Source organism: Eschrichtius robustus, chromosome 15, assembly GCF_028021215.1.
Source record: "Eschrichtius robustus isolate mEscRob2 chromosome 15, mEscRob2.pri, whole genome shotgun sequence".
NCBI lineage: Eukaryota > Metazoa > Chordata > Mammalia > Artiodactyla > Eschrichtiidae > Eschrichtius > Eschrichtius robustus.
The window spans coordinates 56316816-56340374 of record NC_090838.1 but is presented as its reverse complement, the minus strand read 5'-3'; the positions used below and the strand labels follow the sequence as shown (position 1 = coordinate 56340374).

Here is a 23559-nt window from a genome sequence, read left to right as displayed (position 1 = left end):
CCCGTTATTCACCCAACTCTCCCGACGGCTCCCAGTGCTGGGCACAGCAGCCTCCCTAAGCCCTGGAGAATGAGGCAGAAAGCAGAATTTCCACTGCGGCACTGATTCAAGCTTCTAGCAGATGGTTCTGCTGATTTAACCAACTTTTTCATAGAATTTTTTCTCTCCATCAGGATGAGGCAGAGGGAAGAACACTAGACTCAAAGTCAAAAGTCCTGGGTTCCATATCCCAGTTTATCAAAAATGGGATGGCTGGGACAGGTTAGTTCATTTATCTGAGTCCCGCAACGTGTACATGTTCGTGTGCATGTGGGTGTGTATATATAACAGTAAACTGGTAGCTTCAAAACTGAGATCTGAACACATCTAGTTGGGGGGGGGGGGCGGGGAACACCCGTCCCTCCAGTTCTCTATCTGCAGGCCTTGGTAGGTGTTTCTTTGCTAGAAAAGGAGTTTAGGAGCACAGGTCTGGTAGAAGGAATGAGGGCGGTGGAGGGCGATGGTTCCACGTCAGCTGGGAGCACTCCACTCTGGGAGCAACCCTGCCGGCCTGCATGTGGTAGGGAGTGATTTGCCAGCACAATGAAGCCCCAGTCGCAGAATAAGCAAAGCCTGGCTCCTGAGCCCAAGTGAGACACCCTCAGGGGACCCCAGAAGCAACAGAGCAATCTTTAAGAGGGCGCCGAGGTTCCACAGTTATGCCAAGTAGGGGCTGAGCCCCTTCGGAGTTGGGTCATTCCAATTAACAAGAGGTCCTTCCTACTTGCTGGTGGGCAAGACCTGTGGACATGTAATGGGCAAGAAAACTCTCCTGCCAGCACCACAGGGCCAATGTCAGGCTCACAGTAGGTCACGTACAAGAGAGTAACTTGTAAACTACAAAAGAGATCTAGAGATGTGGGGATGTTCCTTTGTCCTTTGTTTTCTCAATACGAAGACAACACCCAAGAGTTCAAAGAGCTCAGATCCCAGTGGTAGATTGAGCCCTCAGAGGGCCCATGTGGCTACATCGAAAAGCATCTTCGGGAATATGGGTGAAGGCTCTCTTACTTTCCAGAGGGACCTTAAACTGTTTCTAAGGAGCTGACTTGACCCTCTGTAAATGGTGAATTCAGCCAGTTTACCTTTGATACCAGATCTCTCTTCCCAGCTTTACTCCCTCTATCTACATACAGGGTAGTGCCAGCTGAATACTCTACAGACACCTTCAAATCAGCATGTTCAAAATTAAATTCATCTCCCTGTATTCACAAACTTTAATGACCATTAAAATACACATCTGTACTTCCTCCAGACTCTTAAGCTCCTTGAGGACAGTGACCAGATCTTACATATCTTTGTATCCCCAGTGGAGAGAACAGCAGATTTCAATAGCAGTTCATTGCATTGAAATAAAGTGTTCAGCATTAGCTATGATAATGCTAGCTGCTATAATAAATGCCAAAATCTCAGGGACTTAATATAATATTTTATTTTGTGCACTAAAGACCCCAATATGGGTGTTCCTGACTAGCAGACAGCCTTTTGCATGCTCATTTGGGACCCAGGATAATTCTATTTTGCAGCTCTGCCCTCCTCTAGGGTCTTGAAGTCTCTGCATTCAGCACACCAATGCGGGGTGTGTGTGTGAGAGAAAGAGAGAGAGAGAGAAAGAGAGAGATTAATTGCTTGGAAAAGTCTCCCTTTTACCTATATCATTGACATAACTATTAATAACTCACCTTTTCACTCTCAAAAGTGTCCAAATTTGAAGGATAAATTATATTGTTACTCTACTTATAAACCATCTCATAGATAATCTATGAGCCCACCATAAAGTTTCTCGAGGCTTACATTTTTCGCCATGGGCAACTGAGAACCAGTCTGAGGGTAAACACTGTAACATAAAGAAGAAAAGGTCAAGAGTGGCATATTCCATTGTACCTGACCACCATTTACTCTGTGGTCAGATACAGTCAGATACATACTTTGAACCTTAAAATTCACTTCAGAGAAATCCTGACCTTCCAGAATATGCCTCCTCTGTGCTGTATCACAGCAGTGCCCTCAACCTGAAGAACCAGTATCCTGACACTGAAGAGCCAAGTCTTATATTCCAGCCATTGCTGAATCTGCTTTCCAGCAAAGGACTGTCTTCAGAAAAGCCAGTTTTCCTTTCCAAAAACAAACAAACAAAAAAGACCTACAATCTGATCTCAAATCCTTTCATTACAGTATTGAAAACATGCCCAAGAAGGAAACTAAGAAACTTCTTCCCAATGGTGAATTGCCACCCAACCTTAAAAATAAAAGCCTTTATTTCTGAAATTATAATTATACAGACAGGGACCAGCCTGACATTTACTTTTGCTAATAGTCCTACTACATAACACAATAAACAAACGTGCAAAGAGAATGTTTAAGACTTGAGGGCAAAGAGTTTTCAGGAACCCAAGAGAAGTTCACGAGATAGATATAGAAATACATACCAAATACCAGAAAGCTAAAAGAAGGAAATAACCTAAAAGCCTTTGTTAGCCTCACTTGTGTAAATTTAGTTGGAGCAACTTGAAATTATACCGGAATCTCTTTGAGAAATAGTCCGCAATTCAACTTCACCAATTCAGACTGATTTGCCATGTCAATTAGTCAGGATGAAAGAGGCTTTGCCAAATGTAGACGACTTTCCCATCTAACACCTCCTCTGGTTGAGCCTTGTAATGATACTGCTAAAAGGAATATCTGATCAAATGCTTAAGCATTAACCATGTGCAAGGAAAGCCATTAAATGACTGAACATTCTGTGAATTAAACTGATTTTCCAGAAAATGAAAACAAAATTTAATCCAAGAATAAACTATCTTAAAATCGCATTAGACAAGTAAAAACATAAAATATTTTTTCACCGGGGCTATAAAAATTAAATTAGCTGAAAGAGGAAATAAATGCTTTTGTGTTCCAAGCAGTTCCATTTATTAGGACAATAGGTACCTAAGAAGGAACCAAAACTCTGAAAAGAACTGTAATTGTTTCTAAGGATGATGCTTTGTGTAGAGAAAGGAAGGTCAGCTTTTTCTCCAAGTAACTTTCCAGGAAGAGGAGAATCATACTCAGTGGCTGCTCACAAGTGAAGAAAGGAAGGTTACAGGTAACCAGAAGTTCAGAGAAATCCACATTTGACCCCAAAACTGGCCCCCTGCTGAGGAGAGGGTGGGCAGGCTGGCTGCTCCCCCCTTCACCCCCTCTCTGTCGTTTCATCCCTCCCAATCTTTCCATGGGTTCAGTTGCTGCTGTACATTTCTGCTTTTCATATACGGGCTGGTTCAAAATGCTGTTCTGGGCTCAGCTGCCTTTGTCAGCAGACTGAGTCATATCATGCCATGATGTCTATAAGAAAATTTTTGTTGTGCCCAGATCCTAGTTTTATCAGCCAGTAAGTACACCAGCTGCTGTAACAAACAGGATCAGATTTCAGAAGCCAGACACAATTTCAAAAGTCCAGGTCCCTCTTTTGCAAATGGTGACTCCCGGATCTGGGCTCTTTCTATCCTCCGATTCTACCATCTTCAAACCAACTGGACGGGAGCAGAGAGCAGGCTCATGGAAGATTGTGCAGAACTCAGTTACATGATTCCTCTAGATGCATAGGGATCTGGGAAATGTAGCTTTCTTTGTACTCAGGAAAGAGAGGAGAACTGGACACTGGTGAATCCCAGCAATTTCTGCCACCCTGGATCTATTCGGAAAACACTCGTGAATGTCTTCTGCACATCAGATACTCTGTCAAGGACTAGGGTAAATGCTGGGCAGTGTGCTGCACTTCAGTGATCACAGGCTTGCAGGAGAGAAAAATGGGCACGTTAATGATTACAATATAACATGATAAATGGTATTAGCAGAGGGCTGAAGGAACCCCGAAAAGAAGCAAGATCAGGAAAGTTTCAGGGACGTTTGAGCTGAGTCTTGAAGGAGGGTGACAATGGCTAATGTTCTTTAATCATTTTCCACTCACCCAGCACTGTTCTAAGTGCTTTTCACGTATTAACTCACTTAATCGGCACTACTCTAAAGCTAGGTATTATTATTATACCAACAGATGAGAAACTGAAGCACAGAGAGGTTGAGTCACTTGCTCAGGGTCTCGCTGTTTACTAGTGATGGAGGCAAGGTTTGGACCCAGGCATTCTATCTCCTGAAACGACTCTCAACCAGCAAACTATGTGGAGAAGCGGCAGGAGTTCACCAGGGAGGAAGGATGAGGCCCCCTCTGCTGACAGGGGCCCTGTATCAGCATTCTGTAAAGTAGAGCAGGTTGGGAGAGACACATGCTGTTAAGGTCTCACTACACCCTCACCACCCATGCCAGGCAGCTATGGGTGTCACGGACAGAGTCACAGCCCAGAACCAGGATCACCACGGCAAGGCTGGGAGGATGTCAGGACATTAGGGAGATGGGCCAGACTGGAGAAGGAACACAGACCTGAATAGTAGACTGTCCTTCTAAGGCAGGGCCAGTAGCCAAGGAAGGAGGTTATCGGGAGAGGGTGATTCATTTAATAAAAAATTATTAAGATCTTATTAGGTTCAACACATATCAATCCAAGTTGAAGTTGACCCCCAGCCAGAAGCTGGCGGTAGGGGACAGTGCCCTCTCCCTGTGTGCAGGTGATCCCAGGGCCGTGCAGGCTGCCACTGTTGCAAAGAAGAAAGTGGTAGCCCATACTTGATTTCCCAGGACTTCTGCATCCCCTGCTGAGTATCCGTACCATCAGACTCTAGCCACCGCTTGGATTCCACTCCGGCCACACGCACAGCCTCCTCTGCGTAGTAAAAGCATGCAGTGCTCAGCCACACCCAGTCTTGCTCTCCTTCCTGCACACACAGGTCTGCACTCCACAGTTCCCTCACAGTTAGGTGGGGCCACGTGACTAGGCAGGCCAGTGAAATGTGCTTCTGTCTCCTCTAGGACACCAAATAAAGAACGGGTCTCCAGTCCTCTGCCTTGGGAACGCTGGAAGCCACCTGTGGAGATGGCAGCCTAACCAGACAGAGGGAATGCTGCCCAGAGCCTCGCCGACCCAACACTGGACTTTATGAAAGCAAGAAATAAGCCTTTTCTGCCTTAACTCCCTGACATTTCTGGGTTTATTTATCAATGTGGTGTAACCTGGCTAGTGTATACATTTCAAGCCTGTGCCCATCACTGGTTTTGTTTCTTCTGTTTCGACCCTAAAACTCATGCCAACCTCACTTCATTATTCAGCCAAGGTTAAATCTGCTAAATCTAATCCAGTAGTATGCACATGTGGTTACTTCTTAATCAGTTACTATTTTTCACATTTTTTGATGAAACTATAAATAAAACTCCTTGATCAACACTTGGAATGGCATTGTCTATGTCAGAATGGCCACAGTGTCTGAGCTATTTCCAAACACATCCTCCTACTCTAAGTGGGAATCTAACAGGATGAACTTTCCAGTAATGAGGCTTGAAAACCTTGCCACCACCAGGAGAAGCAGCAGTCAGGCCAGGAGAAAGGCTGCTAATTTCCTTGCTGAAGTGCTGATTAGCCTTCCTGCAACTAGCCTACTAGTGGAGGGATTCTTATTTGTCCTCATCTGAACATCTGATTCGTGAATCCTTCCTGGCCCTCCTTGCACCCCCGCCACACACACACACCCACACACACACAGGATATTAGCAAATTGCAACACCAACACTTCCAAAAGAAGCTGTGTTCAGTGTCAGTGTGCCTCAAGTTGTGAGAAAACAATATTCAAGAATTATTAAAGTATAAATTAAATCAAAATTAGAGAACATCTTTTGGTAAATTCCAATCTGTTTAGTTTATTTCCTTGAAAGGAGATGTACACACATGTAGAATTCTAGCTTCAACTTGATGTCTACAAATTTCAGAAAAAAACACAGGAAAAAAATTGTCTTTTGCTCTCTTTCCCACCTTGCAAGATGGCGGGTGAAAAGGCTGAGAAGGATACTAAGGAGAAAAAACCTGAAGCCAAGAAGGCTGATGCTGGTGGCAAGGTTAAAAAGGTGAAGCGGATTAAGAAGGGGAAGCCCCACTGCAGCCGAAACCCTGTCCTGGTTAGAGGAACTGGCAGATATTCCCAATCGGCTATGCATTCCAGAAAGGCCTTGTACAAGAGGAAGTATTCAGCAGCTAAATCCAAGGTTGAAAAGAAAAAGAAAGTGAAGGTTCTTGCTACTGTCACAAAACCAGTTGGTGGTGACAAGAATGGTAGTACCCGGGTGGTTAATCTTCGCAAAATGCCTAGGTATTATCCTACTGAAGACGTGCCTCGAAAGCTGTTGAGTCACGACAAGAAAACCCTTCAGTAAGCACGTGAGAAAACTGCGCGCTAGCATCACTCCTGGGACCATTCTGATTATCCTCACTGGGCGCCACGGAGGCAAGAGGGTCATTTTCCTGCAGCAGCTGAGCAGTGGCTTGCTACTTGCAACTGGGCCTCTGTCCCTCAATCAAGTTCCTCTGCGGAGAACACACCAGAAATTTGTCATTGCCACTTCCACCAAAATTGGTATCAGTGGTGTGAAAATCCCAGAACATCTCACTGATGCTTACTTCAAGAAGAAACTGCGTAAGCCCAGGCACCAGGAAGGTGCGATCTTCGACACAGAGAGAGAGAAATATGAGATTACAGAGCAGCGCAAGGTTCATCAGAAAGCTGTGGACTCACAAATTCTGCGAAGAATCAAAGCTGTTCCTCAGCTCCAGGGCTACCTCCGCTCTGTGTCTGCTCTTACAAACGCAATTTATCCTCACAAAGTAGTGTTCTAAACTTCTTACAAAGAACCTAATTAAATAATTCGGTCCATTTAAAAAAAAGAAAAAAGAAAAAAATTGTCTTTTAATCTCTAGTACCAGTTGGGCAATCAGACCCCAGACATAAGCAGACAGGGCAGTATGCTTCTCTTCATCAAGGTTACTTTGAGAAACACACAGTAAACTGGGCTTAGCAGCAGAACAAGCTCAGAGAGAACTGGGTTCAAAAACAAAATACACAAATTGTATAGTTGCCTAAAAAGCCACGAAGTTACTTAAATTTTTAAAGGACTGATATTACTTAAAATGATAATAATCCTCACTTGACTAATTTAAATATTTTTCAAAATCCTTGTATAATATTTTATTTTTCAGGGTATACAAATACAAAGGGTTCACATTATCCAAGTCAAATGCCTTGAATTCCTCCCACTTCTCCTCATCCCGTTACCTCCTACTCCTTCTCCCCTACCCATTCCCAGAATTTCCTTCTCAGACTCTGATGATACAATCTGGAGCTATAGGTGCAGATTACCACATAATTACTACTGTATTATGTATCTTCTAAGAATTATTTTTTATATTTGCTTTCAGTTTGTAAACAAAAATCCAATTACAGATTTTATATGTAATCCCTAATTATTATTTATAACTATCTAGGTATACAAACAGATGTACACTGACTGGTTTAAGTGTTTGCCCCTGGCCTTTTTCATACTCTGGTTTTTTGATCACTCACTGCACCATCAACCATCTCTTGGTCACCTGGAATTTATCTTCATGCACTTTTTTCAAAAGAGACAAATAAGTAAAAACTTGCCCAAGAGAACCAATATCACAGAAAATTTCTGAAGCTTCATCTACCAGAGAATGTAATTGTTTTTTCACACATGAACGACAACCTGGCTAGGTATAAAATTATTGAATACAGCCTTTTATGAGCAAAAATCTATAGATATTGCTTTGGTATAGCTATCACAGAATGGTACGGTTCTGGAAGATTTTCTCTTTCTTCTTTTGGCATTTTGGTATCATCTATTTGCTCCTCACTGAACACGTGTTGTTGTAATAAGAAAAAATAAAAACAAATAAAATGAATAGATTTGTGATGAGTGCTGATTATTATGTTCCCACGTTCTGCTGGACATTGAAAGGCATGTCAATAATTGCTGTTGTCAAGGCAAGAACCCAGCAATAGGCCACAGATAGATACTGATGATACAAATGAATGTTACAAATTACTGCACAGTAATTTTACAATTAACAAAAATAATAACATTGGGATTTAATATCATATTCTTTAGAAGGGAAAAAGTAGTGCATCTAGAATGTATAATGAGAAGAAAACACCAGAAGTCCTCAAACCTCTCCAGATCTTCCTCAGGCAGGACTCTGAAATCTGAAGGCCACAGGGTCTTACAACAACTAAGCTCTAGTTCTAGCCTCCCTTAGGCTCCCAATATACAACCTCTTTATTCAGAAAGACAAGAACACCACCCCCCCAAAAAAGAGACATGTCAAAACTGAGTATACTTCGGAGGAGGTCAGATGGAGAAGGACCGTAGCACAGTTGTTAAAAACACACAATTCAGGTTATGACGCCCTGGGTTCGAGCCCGACCCTACCACATACCCCATATTTGTGGGTGACCTTGAACAAATCAACTTCCATGTGCTCCTATTTCCTCTGCAAAATCAAGGTAAGAATAATATCTCCCTCACTGGATTGTTGTAAAAATTGAGTTAAAACACAGTACCTGGCATGCAGGAAGTATGAACCAAGTGTTTACAATGAACAAACGAGCCACACAAAATAAGAGTTATAGGTTGACCTCCGTTATTTGACATGTCCCCCAGGAACATCTATGATCATCGAAGTGAGCATAGCACGCAGTCTTACTGCCATCCCAAATCAAACCAGTTAGGCAAGCTGAGGAAAGCTGACGGGGCTGGTTCAAGTCACAGGACTTACTGGTGCCCGAACTAGAGCCAGCTCTTCCGGTGCACTGTGCTGTTCCCTACACTCAGCCTCCAAGCTTCCCTGACACCGAGTCTGTTCTTTCAGAGACAGCACCACTGTGGATCTTGTTACCCAAACACCAGGTGAAGCCCCCCTTGGTTTGCAAAATAAACAGAGAAACAGTCCTTAAAACATCCCCCTACAAAATGAGGGAATCCTACTACAGTTTTGTTAGGTTGGTTTTTTTTGACTGTCAGAGGACAGGGGATGTTCTGTTCGTTCTTCTACCTAGGAATTGTAGATTTCTGAACTTCCTTTCTTTCAAGAGGAAGTTGGTCCAAACCTACAACTAGGAGCCCTACTTGAAGATTCAACACTGCTATTTAAAGCAATTACAATGAAGGCAAGAAGCAGTTTTTCATTTCACTTAGCACCCTGTTGGAGAGCTAGTCTCTCAGCCTTATGGTCTCACAATTAATTTGTTGGCACAATTAATCTAAATGAAGAGGAGGATTTTACTCTCACACCTACTAACCCGTATTAGGAAAATCTATGAGGGTCAACACCCTGGAGTATCCCCCAAAGAACCTCTAAAGGGGGAGGGGGACTATAAAAGAACACAAGCTACAGAAGCTCCTCCACCTACCATCCAGGTGAGCCTACACACGACTCAACCTCTTCAAGCATTCTCATTGCACAACAGAGAGGTAATAATACCTACCTCATAAAGTTGTTGTGAGGATTAAATGAGAAAATATATCTAATGCATTTATCACAGTGCCCTACATGTTCATTATGGCCTTCATTATCACAGCCAAACAAGAATAAAGACCCCTGTGCTCAAGTATGGGGTCTCCACAAGTGCTGCTATATCAAGCAATTTACAAAGTGATTATGCCAGTCCTGATGGCTTACATCTGTTTACCTGAAGAACTTTCCATGTCATAATATATAATAGGCTATTTGTATGTTCCCAGAACCAGCTCCTATTTCATTGTTTTTGTATAGCCCCTAAAACTTTGACATGGCAGCCCTGAATCTTGCCCCTATGATGAAACACTTTCTTACAGGTCTGATGTCTAGTTGACTTTTGACTTTATTAGTCATAGTCATGGAATCGAAGTTTGTTTGCTTCCATGGTTCACTGAGGATATAACCGGAGAAACAGCTGTGGTGATGGCTTGCTGACTTTCAGGCTAAATTCAGATAGAGAATGCATAGAAACCTCCATTTGGCTCCAGAGAATCTAGAATCCCTCAGAATTCCAGTAACAAGAGAGACACCAGATCACCCCCCAAAGCCAAATGGAGCCTCTTCTAGCCTCTTCTAGCCTGGGGTGTGGGAAGCTCCCAAGAGAGAAGGAAATATCTCACTTGGTTCAGCTGGACTGGCTAGTTTTGACCTCCAGAGGGAGGAACAGCAGGAAAAACAGGCAGGCCCACGTGCTTTGTCCCGGCTGGCTGTGAGCACAAGATCTCCAGGTGCCCTCTCTTCTGAGTGCATCTCACAACCTCTGGAATCAACCCCAGGTGCACAACAGTAGAGCTGGCAGTCAGGTGGTCCTTACCTCCTCATGCTTTTAGGGAGAGGCTAAAAAGCTGCCAGTGGGATCTGTTAGTTCTCCCATCTGACAACTCCTCCCCCTGCCCTCCCTCCAGAGTTGGGTTTATTCTCAGCAAGGAACTGATGACTGCAATGGGATTGAGTAATACCTGGAAAAGGAATGAGCTGAGAGAGCGCTCACAGCCAGCCAACAAACCAAGTTCAGAGGTTCACACTTAATTCCTGTTGCCCTGTGACCTTGGCAATCTGGGGAACCCTCTAGTCAGCCCAACTTCTCTCTCTTTCCTGCACCTCTGCCCATATGCTCCCTAGACCTCCACCCCCAACTCCCTGTATGCCCTTCGTTCTCTCCCTTTCTAAACAGATTCTGGAAGCATGACAATATAGAGCAAGCCAGAAAATGGAAATACAATGCTAATCTCACTCACTCACACACACACACACACACACACACACACACACACACTTCATAATTTGTAAAATAATACTTCAAATGTGATCTCCTTGGCGGCGAGACATAGCCACGGTAAAGAATCTAATTCAAAGACCTAGAACAAACACATAAGATTGAAAAGTTCATACTGTTTCTTATGAAAGCAAGATTGCAAGGCCCTGAGTCATATGTTCCTCTGTTTGACTTGTGTCAGAAGAGCTTTCAACCTGGAAGCTGCCGCATGGTGGGATATCACATCAGGCCAGTGATAGCTTCTCTCTGTTTTGTCTCTTTTGTCAGTGAGATAAAGAGAGGCACCAGTGCCTCCCATTCAGGAGCCCATTAAGGACCCACCATAAGCAGAGAATCTTCTTTCCCACAAACCTTGTACTATCGAATCACAGAACAAAGAGCAGGGGCTCCCGTCCTTTACTTTCATTCACTGGGGCAAGGATTCTGCCCACTTCTTACCCACTGTCTGATTTCTCACCAAAGGAGCATTTGCAAGTTGAAAGATTTATATTCTGTGAACTACTTCACTTGTCATCAGCCACGGGCTCCAGGCTCCGGGCTGCGCTGGTCAGTTCCGGGAAGGTTCCCTGAGCCTCCCTCATAGGCAAGGCCATACTGCTCCCAAGTGGCTCCTGTGGAGAAGCAGGAAGCCAGAAACGGCTGTGACTGGACCGCTTTTCAGACCCGCCGGGGCCTGCCTCGCTGTTATGAGCCCCCCTCTGTCAACCCGGCCCGAGACCCTTCCGAGGGCCCATCACACTGGGGAACTCGGCATCTCACGACTCCACGAAGGCCCTAGGTCGAGGCACCAGGGGCAGTCACTCCATATCTTTTTTTTTTTAAGTGGTCACTTTTTTTTTTTAATTTATTTATTTATTTATTTATTCTTGGCTGTGTTAGGTCTTCGTTTCTGTGCAAGGGCTTTCTCTAGTTGCAGCAAGCGGGGGCCACTCTTCATCGCGGTGCGCGGGCCTCTCACTATCGCGGCCTCTCTTGTTGCGGAGCAGAGGCTCCACACGCGCATGCTCGGTAGCTGTGGCGCACGGGCCTAGTCGCTCCGCAGCATGCGGGATCCTCCCACACCAGGGCTCGAACCCGAGTCCCCCGCATTGGCAGGCAGATTCTCAACCACTGCGCCACCAGGGAAGCCCCACTCCGTATCTTTCATAAGCCTAAAAAGCTGCACGGCTGCTCTAACAAAAGAAAGTCCCGAATTCAACCTGGGCATCATCACAGAAGAGTCTGTTAAGATACAACGGGAAGGAGACCCTCCCTTCCTTAAAAAAAAAAAAGGCGGGGGGCGGGGGGGAGAGCAAAAGGAAAGAGAAGCAGAAGTATTTGGAGACTAAGAACATTTGTTAGTACCTACTGCATAGGCCTGTTTGCACCCCAGAGGCATCTCCTTACTCCTTATGAATCTTCTTAGGGTAGTTCATGAAGGTAAATCAGTTTTAATAAGTAAAATCTCCTTCAAGCTCATCCTTTTCTCAACAATGAAAAATACAATCTATCTTTATAATTAGTGTTGCCCTAACTTTGACTGTTACTGCCCCCCCAAGGGGATGGACCCTTGTTCCTAGTCCTGTGATCAATCAGCTGTGATCAAAGTTTAGAGCAATATCATTAACTCTCAGTTGACAGAGGAAGCTTGGTAAGAGAGCAAAAATAAGATGCACCCTCCCCCACAAAACAAAATCCTTAGGGATACCAGGCAGCCCTTCCAATACCTGAATCACCTGGGGAACTCTTAATACTGCCAAAGCCCAGGCCCAGCTCCAGACCAACTCAATCGGAACCTCTGCAGGTGCACCCAGGCAGGTATGGGTGCTTTCTGCAGCTCTGCAGACAAGGCTGAGAACCTCTCTCCTAGACCCAGGGTCTCCAATCTAGCCGCACAGAAGAACCGCCTGGGGAAACTCAGACATCCTTTCCTGGACCCCACCCCAAACCAACCGAATCGCAGTCTCTGCGGATGGTGCCCGAGGGCTTTGTTCAGAAGCTCCCAAGTGATTCTGCAGTTATAGTATTTGATTAAAAGATTTCATTTTTATTACAGAAACGCATTCACAGAAAAAGTAGAGAGAATAAAGAAGTAAAAAAGAAATATACTTTACACATGCATAATCCCAAATCCTACCTTTCAGAAATAACCACAGTTAATTACTTTAGCTGAGGTGAAGATGGCGGGGAGGGGGGGTGGTACTGAGGGAATATGCAAGTAAAGGAAGGTGTACTCACAGGTTCCGAATTCAAAGTCCCCATCACCTTCCTAAACTCTCTCCAAGCAGTTCTGGAGCTAAGAGACTGCGCCCCGGCATCCCGCAACACGCAGTGACGTGCACGGGCACGCAGTGACGTGCACGGGGGCAGTGACGTGCACGGGCACGCAGTGACGTGCACGGGCGCACGCACCGACACGCTCGCAGGCACGTGCACGGTCACACAGTCAGGTGCACAGCCACACGCCGAGTCACGTGTGCGGGCACGTGCACACGAACCCTGCTTTGAAGGAGGGCTGGAGAGACTCTGCCGTCCTTCTCGTCACCAAGAAGCCGTTGTATAATTTCATTTTGTGGGTGCCTAAGTTAGAAACATTTTGTTCACCAAACCAGTTTTATGAAGTGACAGTTACCTCATTTGGCCTTTTTTTAAATTAATCATAGATTTATGTAACTCCCAATCAGAGCTGCTTTCAGAACAAAGCAACCCAGGCCCAGCACCAAGTTGTTATTATTCCCTCCAAGAGGAAAAAAAAAGAAAGAAAAAAGATGCTTATTAAGCCTATGCAATTTATCCTACGTCCTTTTTTCTTTTTTTTAATTTAAGAAATTTGAAATACTATAATACAGGAAACATGTCACCACCATTGAGAGCCCGGGGATATTTGAGAGGGAAAAGGAAACAAGATGAATAACAAATTTCCCTAGGGCGGTAGGTTAAAAGGGAGGGGAGAGCATAAGGGCAGGGTTCCATTGTAATGCTACAATTGTTAGGAATTTTATTCTGCCAGTAATTATGCATGAATCCTTGGGCAAATCAAGATATCATCTATGTTCCCATTGGTAAAATGAGAGAGATCAAGTTTAAGGCAGAGTTTCTCAATGTTGACACTATTAACATCCTGGGCAGGATACCTCTCTGTTGGGCGGAAGGGGAGGCAGCATCCTGTGCATTGTAGGATGTTTAGCAGAGTCCCTGGCCTCTATCCACCAGATGCCAATAGCACAGGCTCACTCATGCCCCAGTTGTGAGTCAAAAATGTCTCCAGAGATTGCCAGACATCCCATGAGGGACAAAATCAACCCTGGTTTAGAGCCACTGGTCTAGGGTAATTCTGAAGGTCTCTTTATTTTCAAAAATTCATAAAGTATGCGGGGAAAGCTGGGAAGATGAATTTGACATCTCAGGGAATGTGCATATAAAAAGCCAAAGATGAGAACATGTAGAATTATCCTGTAAAGCAGAGGTGCTCAAGCTTGGCTGAACATTAGAATCACCTGAGGAGCTTTCTAAATTCCCAGTCTCGAGGTCAAACCCCTGACCAATTAAACCAGAACTCCGGGAGTTGAACAGAGTTCAGGTGTTTCCAGTGTGTAGCCGTTTGAGGATCAGTGGAGGAGAGACAGAAATAACAATATCTGTGCATCATTTCTTATGATTCTGATAAAATTTTATTTCAATCAGCAAGGAAACCAAAAACCCAACCTAGACCGGCATTTTGCAAAGCACTGGGAAACAGGTCATCTTAAATCAGGCCAATCTCAAGCTTTCAATTTCAATGAGTATTTGAGTATCCCCCACTCCCTGGAGAAATACTTGAGCATCCAGAGACTCAAAGTCGAAAAGCCCAGTGTCTCTGAGGAAGGTGCAGCCATTCATCCCACAAATCCTCCCATCCCTGCAGTCAGGGACCTGAAAGCACACCAACCATTCTCTCCAAACCATGACTGTCAATTGCATTTATCCTGTTCGACAGAGATTACCTGTTCCAGTTTATCAAGTAAGTGACAATCACATCGAAAGAAAATGTGTGCACTCCCTGAAAGAGGAAGATACACCCTGTACTTATCTCTGTGTGAAATCAGTCTGCGTGGCAGGGCTTGGAAGAGGCCTAGAGACCCAAGCAATGAGGCAAAGCCACTACTAACCAGATTTAACATGAAAATGACATAAGCAGTTCAAAGGGGCCACTGTAAAGTGACTAAAGAATCCTCAACCATTTCCTGGGGATTCTGTGCTGATTAACTTGGTACTCTGCAAAGTGCTCACAGCTTCCTAAAAAGAAAGGAAAAGGATGCAATCCTATTTACTGTAATTTTTGTTATGCTGTTACAAAAATATAGCAGCCAAAATTTATTGAACACTTACTCTGTTGCAGGCGCTGTGCTAAGCATTTCATATACATTATTTCATTTAATCTTCACAACAATCTGATTAGATTGGTATTATTACTAATAATTATTATTACCCCTGTCTTATAATTGAGGAAACTGAGGCTTAGAGAAGTTAAGTGGCTTGCTTCCAGCAGCCACAGGAATGGAAATTAAAACTTAGGCAGTCTGACTACAGAGCCTAAGTTCTTGAGCATCGTGTAATATGGCCTCATGAGTCTTTATCCATTTGTCAGGTCATGAAACTAATGCCTTTGCATATCAGTCTTTCAATCACGGATTTCAAAACACTTTCAAAGCATACAGTATACGGGTTTATGCCTAGATACGATCCCAATGGGGAAATGGTATGCCTGTGTTCTCCAGCATGGTTTCAAACCACCTAAACAGAATCACCTGTTTAGGGGAGCTGGTTTAAATGCAGGGTACTAGGCCCCATTTCATGCCCACCATATCGGAATTTGAGGTGTGAAGAAGCCAGCGTGGGAATCTGCATTGTGAACTGGCTCCCCAGGTGATGGTTTTGCTCATCGAAGCATAAGAACCTTTCCCCTAGGATTGGCACACTTTCGCATTCAAAAAGCACAGTCTTGTGCCTGTGAAACTTGAAGAAAGAATATTTATCTCTTCAGAATTATAAAACAAGAAACTGCAAAGATCAATTTCAAGAGCCAGAAGATTCCCAGTAAGGCAGTGCCCTTAAAGATCCCTGGATATATTTTAACATATTCAATTTAAGACATAAACCCACTTACCCAAATACATCATACTTTGCACTGAGAATCTGCCTTCCTCTGGAGACAAGAAATCTACTTTATTAATATCACTTAAGCTGTTACTCAAAGCCTTCAAAACACACACACACACACACACACACACACACACACACCCCTACATGAATTTGAGTAAACACTGTGTAACCAGAAAATGAAATTGCTCTCAAATAACCATTATGACTTTTCTTATATGCTCACATTACAATAAAATTCAGAGTGAGAGCTATCAGTGGATATGGAAATTACAGACCATGTGTTCCTCTGCAAGATATGAGCCCTTAAGGGCTGTGATGGCGAATTATTCCTCTCTCTATCTCCAGTTTCAAGCACATAGTAGGCAATTAATCCAGTCTTGTGTTAAGAAAAAAGAAAGGAAGAAAGAAAACTTCAAAAGAGTCAATGAGCAAATCAATTCCCCAATGAGAAGAAGCCTACAGGTCATCTCTCCCCCAACGCAGCTTTTGGACAGGACTGCCCTCTGAATACAAGAGAACACGGAAGGCTTTTCTTTAAGCAACTAATTTTCTCCTAGTAATGCTTCTTCAAATCTTGAAGCAGTTTACAACGAAAAATAATCACCCCAACCTCTTTAGCATTCACGTACAACCCAAAGTAAACCTCCAAATGAAAAATGAAAACCAGAAAAAAACAGGTTGAAGAAGGAAGAGAGAAAGAAGACAGATTATCATTTAAAAAAAAAAAACAATAACAGAATACAACACACCAGGGATTGGGAAAATATCAAATTTTCATTTTACAGCAAAGATTGTGTTGAGCGTTGCTTCATTCTGCTATTCATGAGTTTCATATTCTTCCTCGCATTAAAACATATTTATGCTGCTTCTTCATTCCCTCCAGCCCCTGTGCAACATGAATATTCATAGAGCCTCTATAGGCTGCACATGTGTACGCACACACACACACACGCACACACACGCCTATATCACACCCAAATGTTGGCCTCTTGATCCCTGGGAACTCACATGATTAGAGAATTTCCAAACGGCTGCAAAACAAATGCTAGGGATAATACTACTCAAACAGCATCAGGAGAATCTATGTGTGGGGTTGGTTTCCAGCCACTGGAATAATTCTGAGTTAATGTATTCAGAACATCTTACTCAGACTTCCACATTGTCACATCAAATCATGAACATTCAGACCTTAAAGAGACCCTGGAATCATCTGCTTCCAAATCCCTCATTTTACACACAAGGAAATCAAGCTCAAAGTGAAACTGCTTGCCCATAATCAGATGATAAGTTGGTGCCTGAACATCCCATCCAGTTGTCTCTCTACTATGCCATATTGGGACCAATATTTTGCACTTAATAGATAGCTAGCTGGCAGTTCAACAAGAAAATTCATCCAGAGTCCTCTTGGTAATGACTGCAAGATCTAAATTCAATTTCTATAAATAATTGCCAATTTTTGTTACAGTTCCTGAAGAATGCTAGACTCCAATAATCAATATTATAATAAATGAGTTCTAGCTCTTCTTTTTCGTTAACCTCTTTTTTAAGTGCTAGTGACTAATGGGAGTAAAATATAAAAAAGAAAAGAGACCGTAAGGTTCAGAAAATCGACAAACTAGATATTCCCATTCACCATATGCTTTCACTTCATAACTCCAACCCTGCCTATATTTGAAGAGGTGATCCTCTCTAACACAATGCTGCTCAAACTTACATGTCGCATGAATCAGACAAAGTGCAGATTATGATTCAGTAGGTCATTGGGACTTGAGATTCTGCATTTCCAACAAGCTCCCACGTGACTCTCATGCTCGTGGTCACAGGACCACACTCTGTTGTAACACTCACAGTGATCCAGCTATGGACACCATGCAAAGCAAACCAGATGGCAAAGAGTAAAAGACCAGCGAGCAGGCCCTGAAACCAATGCTTATAATGACAGTAGCAGAGCAGGACAACTGGCCAACAGAAGTCAATTATCAACTAATAAAATAATGTCCTCTGGACCTTAAGTCTACCTTATCTAGATGTCAATGTCAGAAAAGGCCCCCATGTCATCATTCGATGGCGGGTAAGTTGTACTTATGCAGGAGACTCATCTCTGAGAGATTAATCTGGAAGCATAAAAGGCAGCATAGGTTCTAATTCTCTGCATTAATACTCAGGAGCAAGGAATAAATGAGACCAGAGCACTTTCAGTTGCTTATAAATAACTTCCCTGCCCAATACATGGAAACGGAAAGGTCTTCAATCAGGAGAGTGCATCGCTGAGTCCAGCCCTATCCTTAGTTTACTGAAACAAACCAAACCATCGTGTCTAACAACTTTGCTTGGAAAATAGATTTTGTACCAGATGACCATTTATTTCAAAAAATCAAATGGGCAACTTAATTTCAACCTTTCTGATTAAGTAGATCCTAGCTGTTCTATGAACATGCTTCCAACCTTTCCCCCAAGGAATTGAGTCGTAACATGGGGAGCATGACCGTTTACTTGGCTTAAGGAACACATTAATTTATCTGGTTTATAGAATTTAAACATCTGACGAATGACAGTGGGGTTGATTTTATTCATCAGCTAATTGCTTTGCCACCTGGAGCTGAAGCTTTATATATGCAGCTTATAAAAGATCTGAAAAGGATCTCAATTATTCTTTAATTTGTTCCTTGAATATAAAGTAGGAAAATCTGGCTTAATCAAACATTGTCTCAATTCTACTGGGATATGTCTAGTTACCTTATAACAAGGTAAGCTTTCATTTAATCATATGATATGATAATTCCCCACTTTCAAGCCAAGTAGCCTCTTAGTTACAATCAATTTTCCACTGAAAAAATAAACACTGTCTCTTTACTGAAATCCCAGTAGAGAAAAAGAGCCCTTTTCAATGAAACTTGCTGCTAATACAACCACACTAGGAATTTCTGTGCAGGAATCCATTAAACCTCCTAATTTGACATTGCTGGTAAATTGCAGAATAAAGCGAGTTCCATGAACAGCTCTCTATATGCACATGGCCATTATTGGCACACATGGAAGAAATGGATAATGAGTGCATGCACACGCGCCCACACACACGAACACACACACAGCATTACTGGAATCTATTAAATCTCACTTAATAAATGTTTTAATCAAGTTGAGCTCTACAATTTATCTGAGGGAGAAAAAAAGAAGAGAAACTAGCAGTCATGCAATTTCTTTAATTGCACTGAGTGAATCCGAAATGCCAGCGTGTGATAGAAGGCTGCTAGAAATCCCAAGGCATAAAAGCAGTAACTGGCAGGCAACTGAGACTCCTCTTGAAATGTAGCCTTGCAACAAGCTGGAAGTTAAAACCGTAATGCCATTATTTTAATGACCCAGGGTACTGCGGGTTTAAAGCCAAGTATTTTGTCCCTATTGTACCAAGTTTACCTTCATCATCTCTTAAATGCCACACAGCTGCCAATATGAGCTAAGTCAGGGAGAACAGGGAGCCAGGCATTGCACGGGCTTCCTGGAGGAAAGCAGATTATCAACTAGCACCCTGTCTGAGAAGAGAGGGGGGAGTCTGGGGCCTAAGGCAGGTGAATGGCAGAGGTATAGGCAGACAGGTGGCAATGGACACACTGTCACTGGGAGCCGGGACTTGAGTTCAAAGGCAGGGCAGATTCCTTGTTTCCTGCAAGCAAGGGAGAACTCAAACCCCTCAGGAACTGTTCTGTGTGATGAGACAAGGAACCAAACAAAACTGAGGCAAGGGAGAATGCCACAAGCACCCTAAAACAGACCAGGATATAAACAAGGGATCTGGCCATAAACAATAACGCAAGAAAACAAGGACTGGCACAGAGAAAAAAGTTTAGAGTAAAACCAGCCCCCTTTCATCATTTTCCAAAGCACCTAAAACTGGGCCTTCCTTAGAAGTAGTTTAAAATGTATGGATACCAACGAGGAAAGGGAGGGGGGGTAGGATGAACTGGGAGATTGGGATTGACATACATACACTATTGATACTATGTAGAAAATAGAGAACCTAATGAGAACCTACTGTATAGCACAGGGAACTCTACTCAATGCTCTGTGGTGACCTAAATGGGAAGGAAACCCAAAAAAGAGGGGATATATGTATACGTATAGCTGATTCACTTTGCTGTACAGCAGAAACTAACACAACACTGTAAAGCAACTATACTCCAATAAAAATCAATTTAAAAAAGCAATGTGTAGTCCAATACAATCTTGAATGTTAGGTCTGGAAAAGATCCTAAACAATATCTAATCCATTGTACACATGGATGACATGAGTGCCTCTGATGTCTAGAGCTAGGATAGCTTAGGAGATAAGAGCTTGGACTCTAAAATCAAAACCCTAACCCTATAACTCACTAGGTGTCTTGCTCTGGGCAGCTTTTGTGCCTCTGTAAAAGGAGATAATAATAATAGTACCTGTTCCATAGGTTGTTGTGAAAATGAAATGAGATAATCCATAGACAGCAATTATAATACTGTCTGGGATATGTAACAACTCAATAAATGTTGCCCTCTATTTTATTATCATCATCATCATCATCATCATCACTGTTATGAACTGAACGTTTCCCCCCCAAAATTTACATGTTGAAGCCCTAACCCCCAATGTGACTGTAATTGGAGATAGAGCTTTTAAAGAGGTAATTAAGGTTAAATGATGAGAACAGTATGGAGGTTCTCATCAAAAAATTAAAATTAGAGCTACCATATGATCCAGCAATCCCTCTTCTGTGTATATATCTGAAGGAAATGAAGTCACTATCTTGAAGAGGTATATCCTCTCTCATGTTCGTGGCAGCACTACTCACAATAGCCAAGACATGGAAACAACCTTTGTGTCCATCAATGAATGAATGAGTAAAGAAAATGTGGTATTATAGACAATGGAATATTATTCAGCCATTAAAAAGAAGGAAATCCTGCCTTTTGTGGAAACATGAAAGGCCCTGGAGGGCATTATACTAAGTGAAATAAGTTAGACAGAGAAAGACAAATAGTGTATATTCTCACTCACATGCGGAATCTAAAAAACCAAACTCAAAGAAATGGAGAGTAGAATGGTGGTTGCTAGGTGCTGGGGAGGAGGCGGGTAGAAATAGGAAGATGTTGGTCAAAGGTTACAAATTTCCAGCTATAAGATAAATAAGTTCTGCGGATCTAATGTACAGCTTGGTGACTACAACTAACAATACTGCATTATGTACTTGAAAGTCGTTAAGAAAACAGCTCATAAAAGTTATCACCACACACACACACAAAATGGTAATTATGTGAGGGGATAGAGGTGTTAACTAACCTTCTGTGGTAATCCTTTCACAATTTATACATGTATAAAATCATCACATTGTACACCTTAAACTTACACATGTTATATATCAATAGTATCTCAAAATAACTGGAAAAATATTTTTTAAATACTTACAGATAAAACTATGTGCCCTCTGGAATCTGCTGCAGGTTAATTGCATGGGAATGAAATCAGATTTTGATGAGTTGATACTTTTTGAGGCAAGGTGATAGATACCTAGGAGAGGGTTTTTCTAGTCTTTCTGCTTTTGTAGGTTTTTTTAAATTCAGAGCAAAATTATAATAAAAATAATATATTCACACTTTGCTGTACACCTGAAACTAATACAACATTGTAAATCAACTATACTCTAATAAAAAAAAATTTTTTTAATTTGGCTTTAAATTAAAGATTTGGCTTTAATAAACACCAAAAAAAAAAAAAATAGTATCCTCAGTTCATTGTTCGCATCACAATGCTTAAAAAATAAAACAGTACAAATTTTTTTAAAGGTTAAATGAGGTCATATGGGTGTACTGTAATCCAATATGACTGGTATCCTTATAGGAAGAGGAGAAGACACCAGGGAGCACACACACAGAGAAAAGACCATGTGAGGACACAGCATAAGGTGGCCATCTGTAAGCCAAGGAGAGAGGCCTCAGGAGAAACCATCACTGCCAACACCTTGATCTTAACACTTCCAGCCTCCAGAACTGTGAGAAAATAAATTCCTGTTATTTAAGCCACCCAGTCTGTGATATTCTGATATGGCAGCCCTAGAAAACTAATACAGTCCCTATCATTATTATCTGGTGCAAGTCACACTGCCAACTAAGGCAGTGGCAGGATGAGGACCCAGCCTCAATGCTTTTTCCATCAGCTTCCCCTCCCACGTTATTTCCCCAAATTCCCTATTGGGTATCTTATCCTAAAACATTAGTTTCCTATCTGGTTTTAAGGGGCTAAGATATTATTCAAGAAAACATAGAAAGTGTAAGAAACATAAATCTCTGGAAGAAAATCAAATGTCTCAGTCTCAAGGAAAGAAACCAGTTCTGAAATGCATGCCCTCTGCCTCCCCTCCCACCACCCAGTAAGCTCCGACAGGTCTAAAGCAGCTGTATTGAGGAAGCCTGAAGCCGAGGGCCCCCAGGTCACAGGCTAGATCCAATGCACAGATGGTATCTCCTCACCAGAGCAGGAGCATTCCAAGGAGCCTGACTGGACCTTGATCCATAACCAGACTTCAAGTCACCTCAGTGGCTGCCACAATAGTCTTGCCTTTCTGCCCCACCTGAAGCACCATGCAGGTTAAAAGACTCCAAATATAGACAGGGCATGTTTGTTCCACAAGCAGTTTTGCCTCTTTTATAAAATGAATGGACTCAGTCATCAAGGTTTCCAATACCATGGACTGAAAAATAGGATGTACAACCCATTAAAAGTTCACCAGAATATACAGAATGGATAGACAACAAGGTCCTACTGTATAGCACAGGGAACTATATTCAATATCCTGTAATAAACCATAATGGAAAAGAATGTGAGAAAGAATGTATATATGTATAACTGAATCACTTTGCCGTACAGCAGAAATTAACACAACATTGTAAAGCAACTATACTTCAGTAAAATAAATTTTTTTAAAAATCCACCAGGAATCAACAAATGGTGCTGGTACAACTACATAGCCATGCGCAAAAGAATGAAGCTGGACCCTTCCCTCACACCGTACACAAAAACTGACGCTAAATGAATCAAAGACCAAAATGTAAGTTCTAAAACTATGAAAGTCTAAGAAGAAAACACAGGGATAAATCTTCACAACCTCAGATTTGCCAGTAAATTCTTAGATGTGACATCAAAGCCATGAGCAACAAAAGGAAAAATAGATAAATTAGACTTAAAAATTAAAAGCTTTGTGCATCAAAGGGTACTATCAAGAAAGTGAAAAGACAATTCACAGAATGGAAGAAAACATTTGCAAATCATATATCTGATAGAGGATTAAATCTAGAATATATAAAGAACACTTACAATTCAATAACAAAAAAGACAACCCAATTTAAAAACTGGGAAAAGATCTGAATAGACATTTTGCCAAAGAAGCTATACAAACGACCAATGAGCACATGAAAAGATGATCAGCATCATTAATCAGCAAGAAAATGCAAATCAATATCACAACGAGATACCACTTCACACCTACTAATATTGTGATAATAAAAAGTATGGACAGTAATAAGTATTGGCAAGGATGTCAAAAATTCTGAAAACTCATACACTGCTGGAGAGAGTATACAACAGTGCACTTTCTAAAACAGTCTGTCAGTTCCTCAAATGATCAAGCATATAGTTACCAT

The 23559-nt window shown here is 42.2% G+C and overlaps 1 pseudogene; it reads left to right on the top strand.

Moving 5' to 3' along the window:
• The first annotated feature begins 5947 nt into the window (after positions 1-5947).
• On the top strand, positions 5948-6822 carry LOC137777613 (large ribosomal subunit protein eL6 pseudogene; annotated as a pseudogene).
• Positions 6823-23559: the final 16737 nt, after the last annotated feature.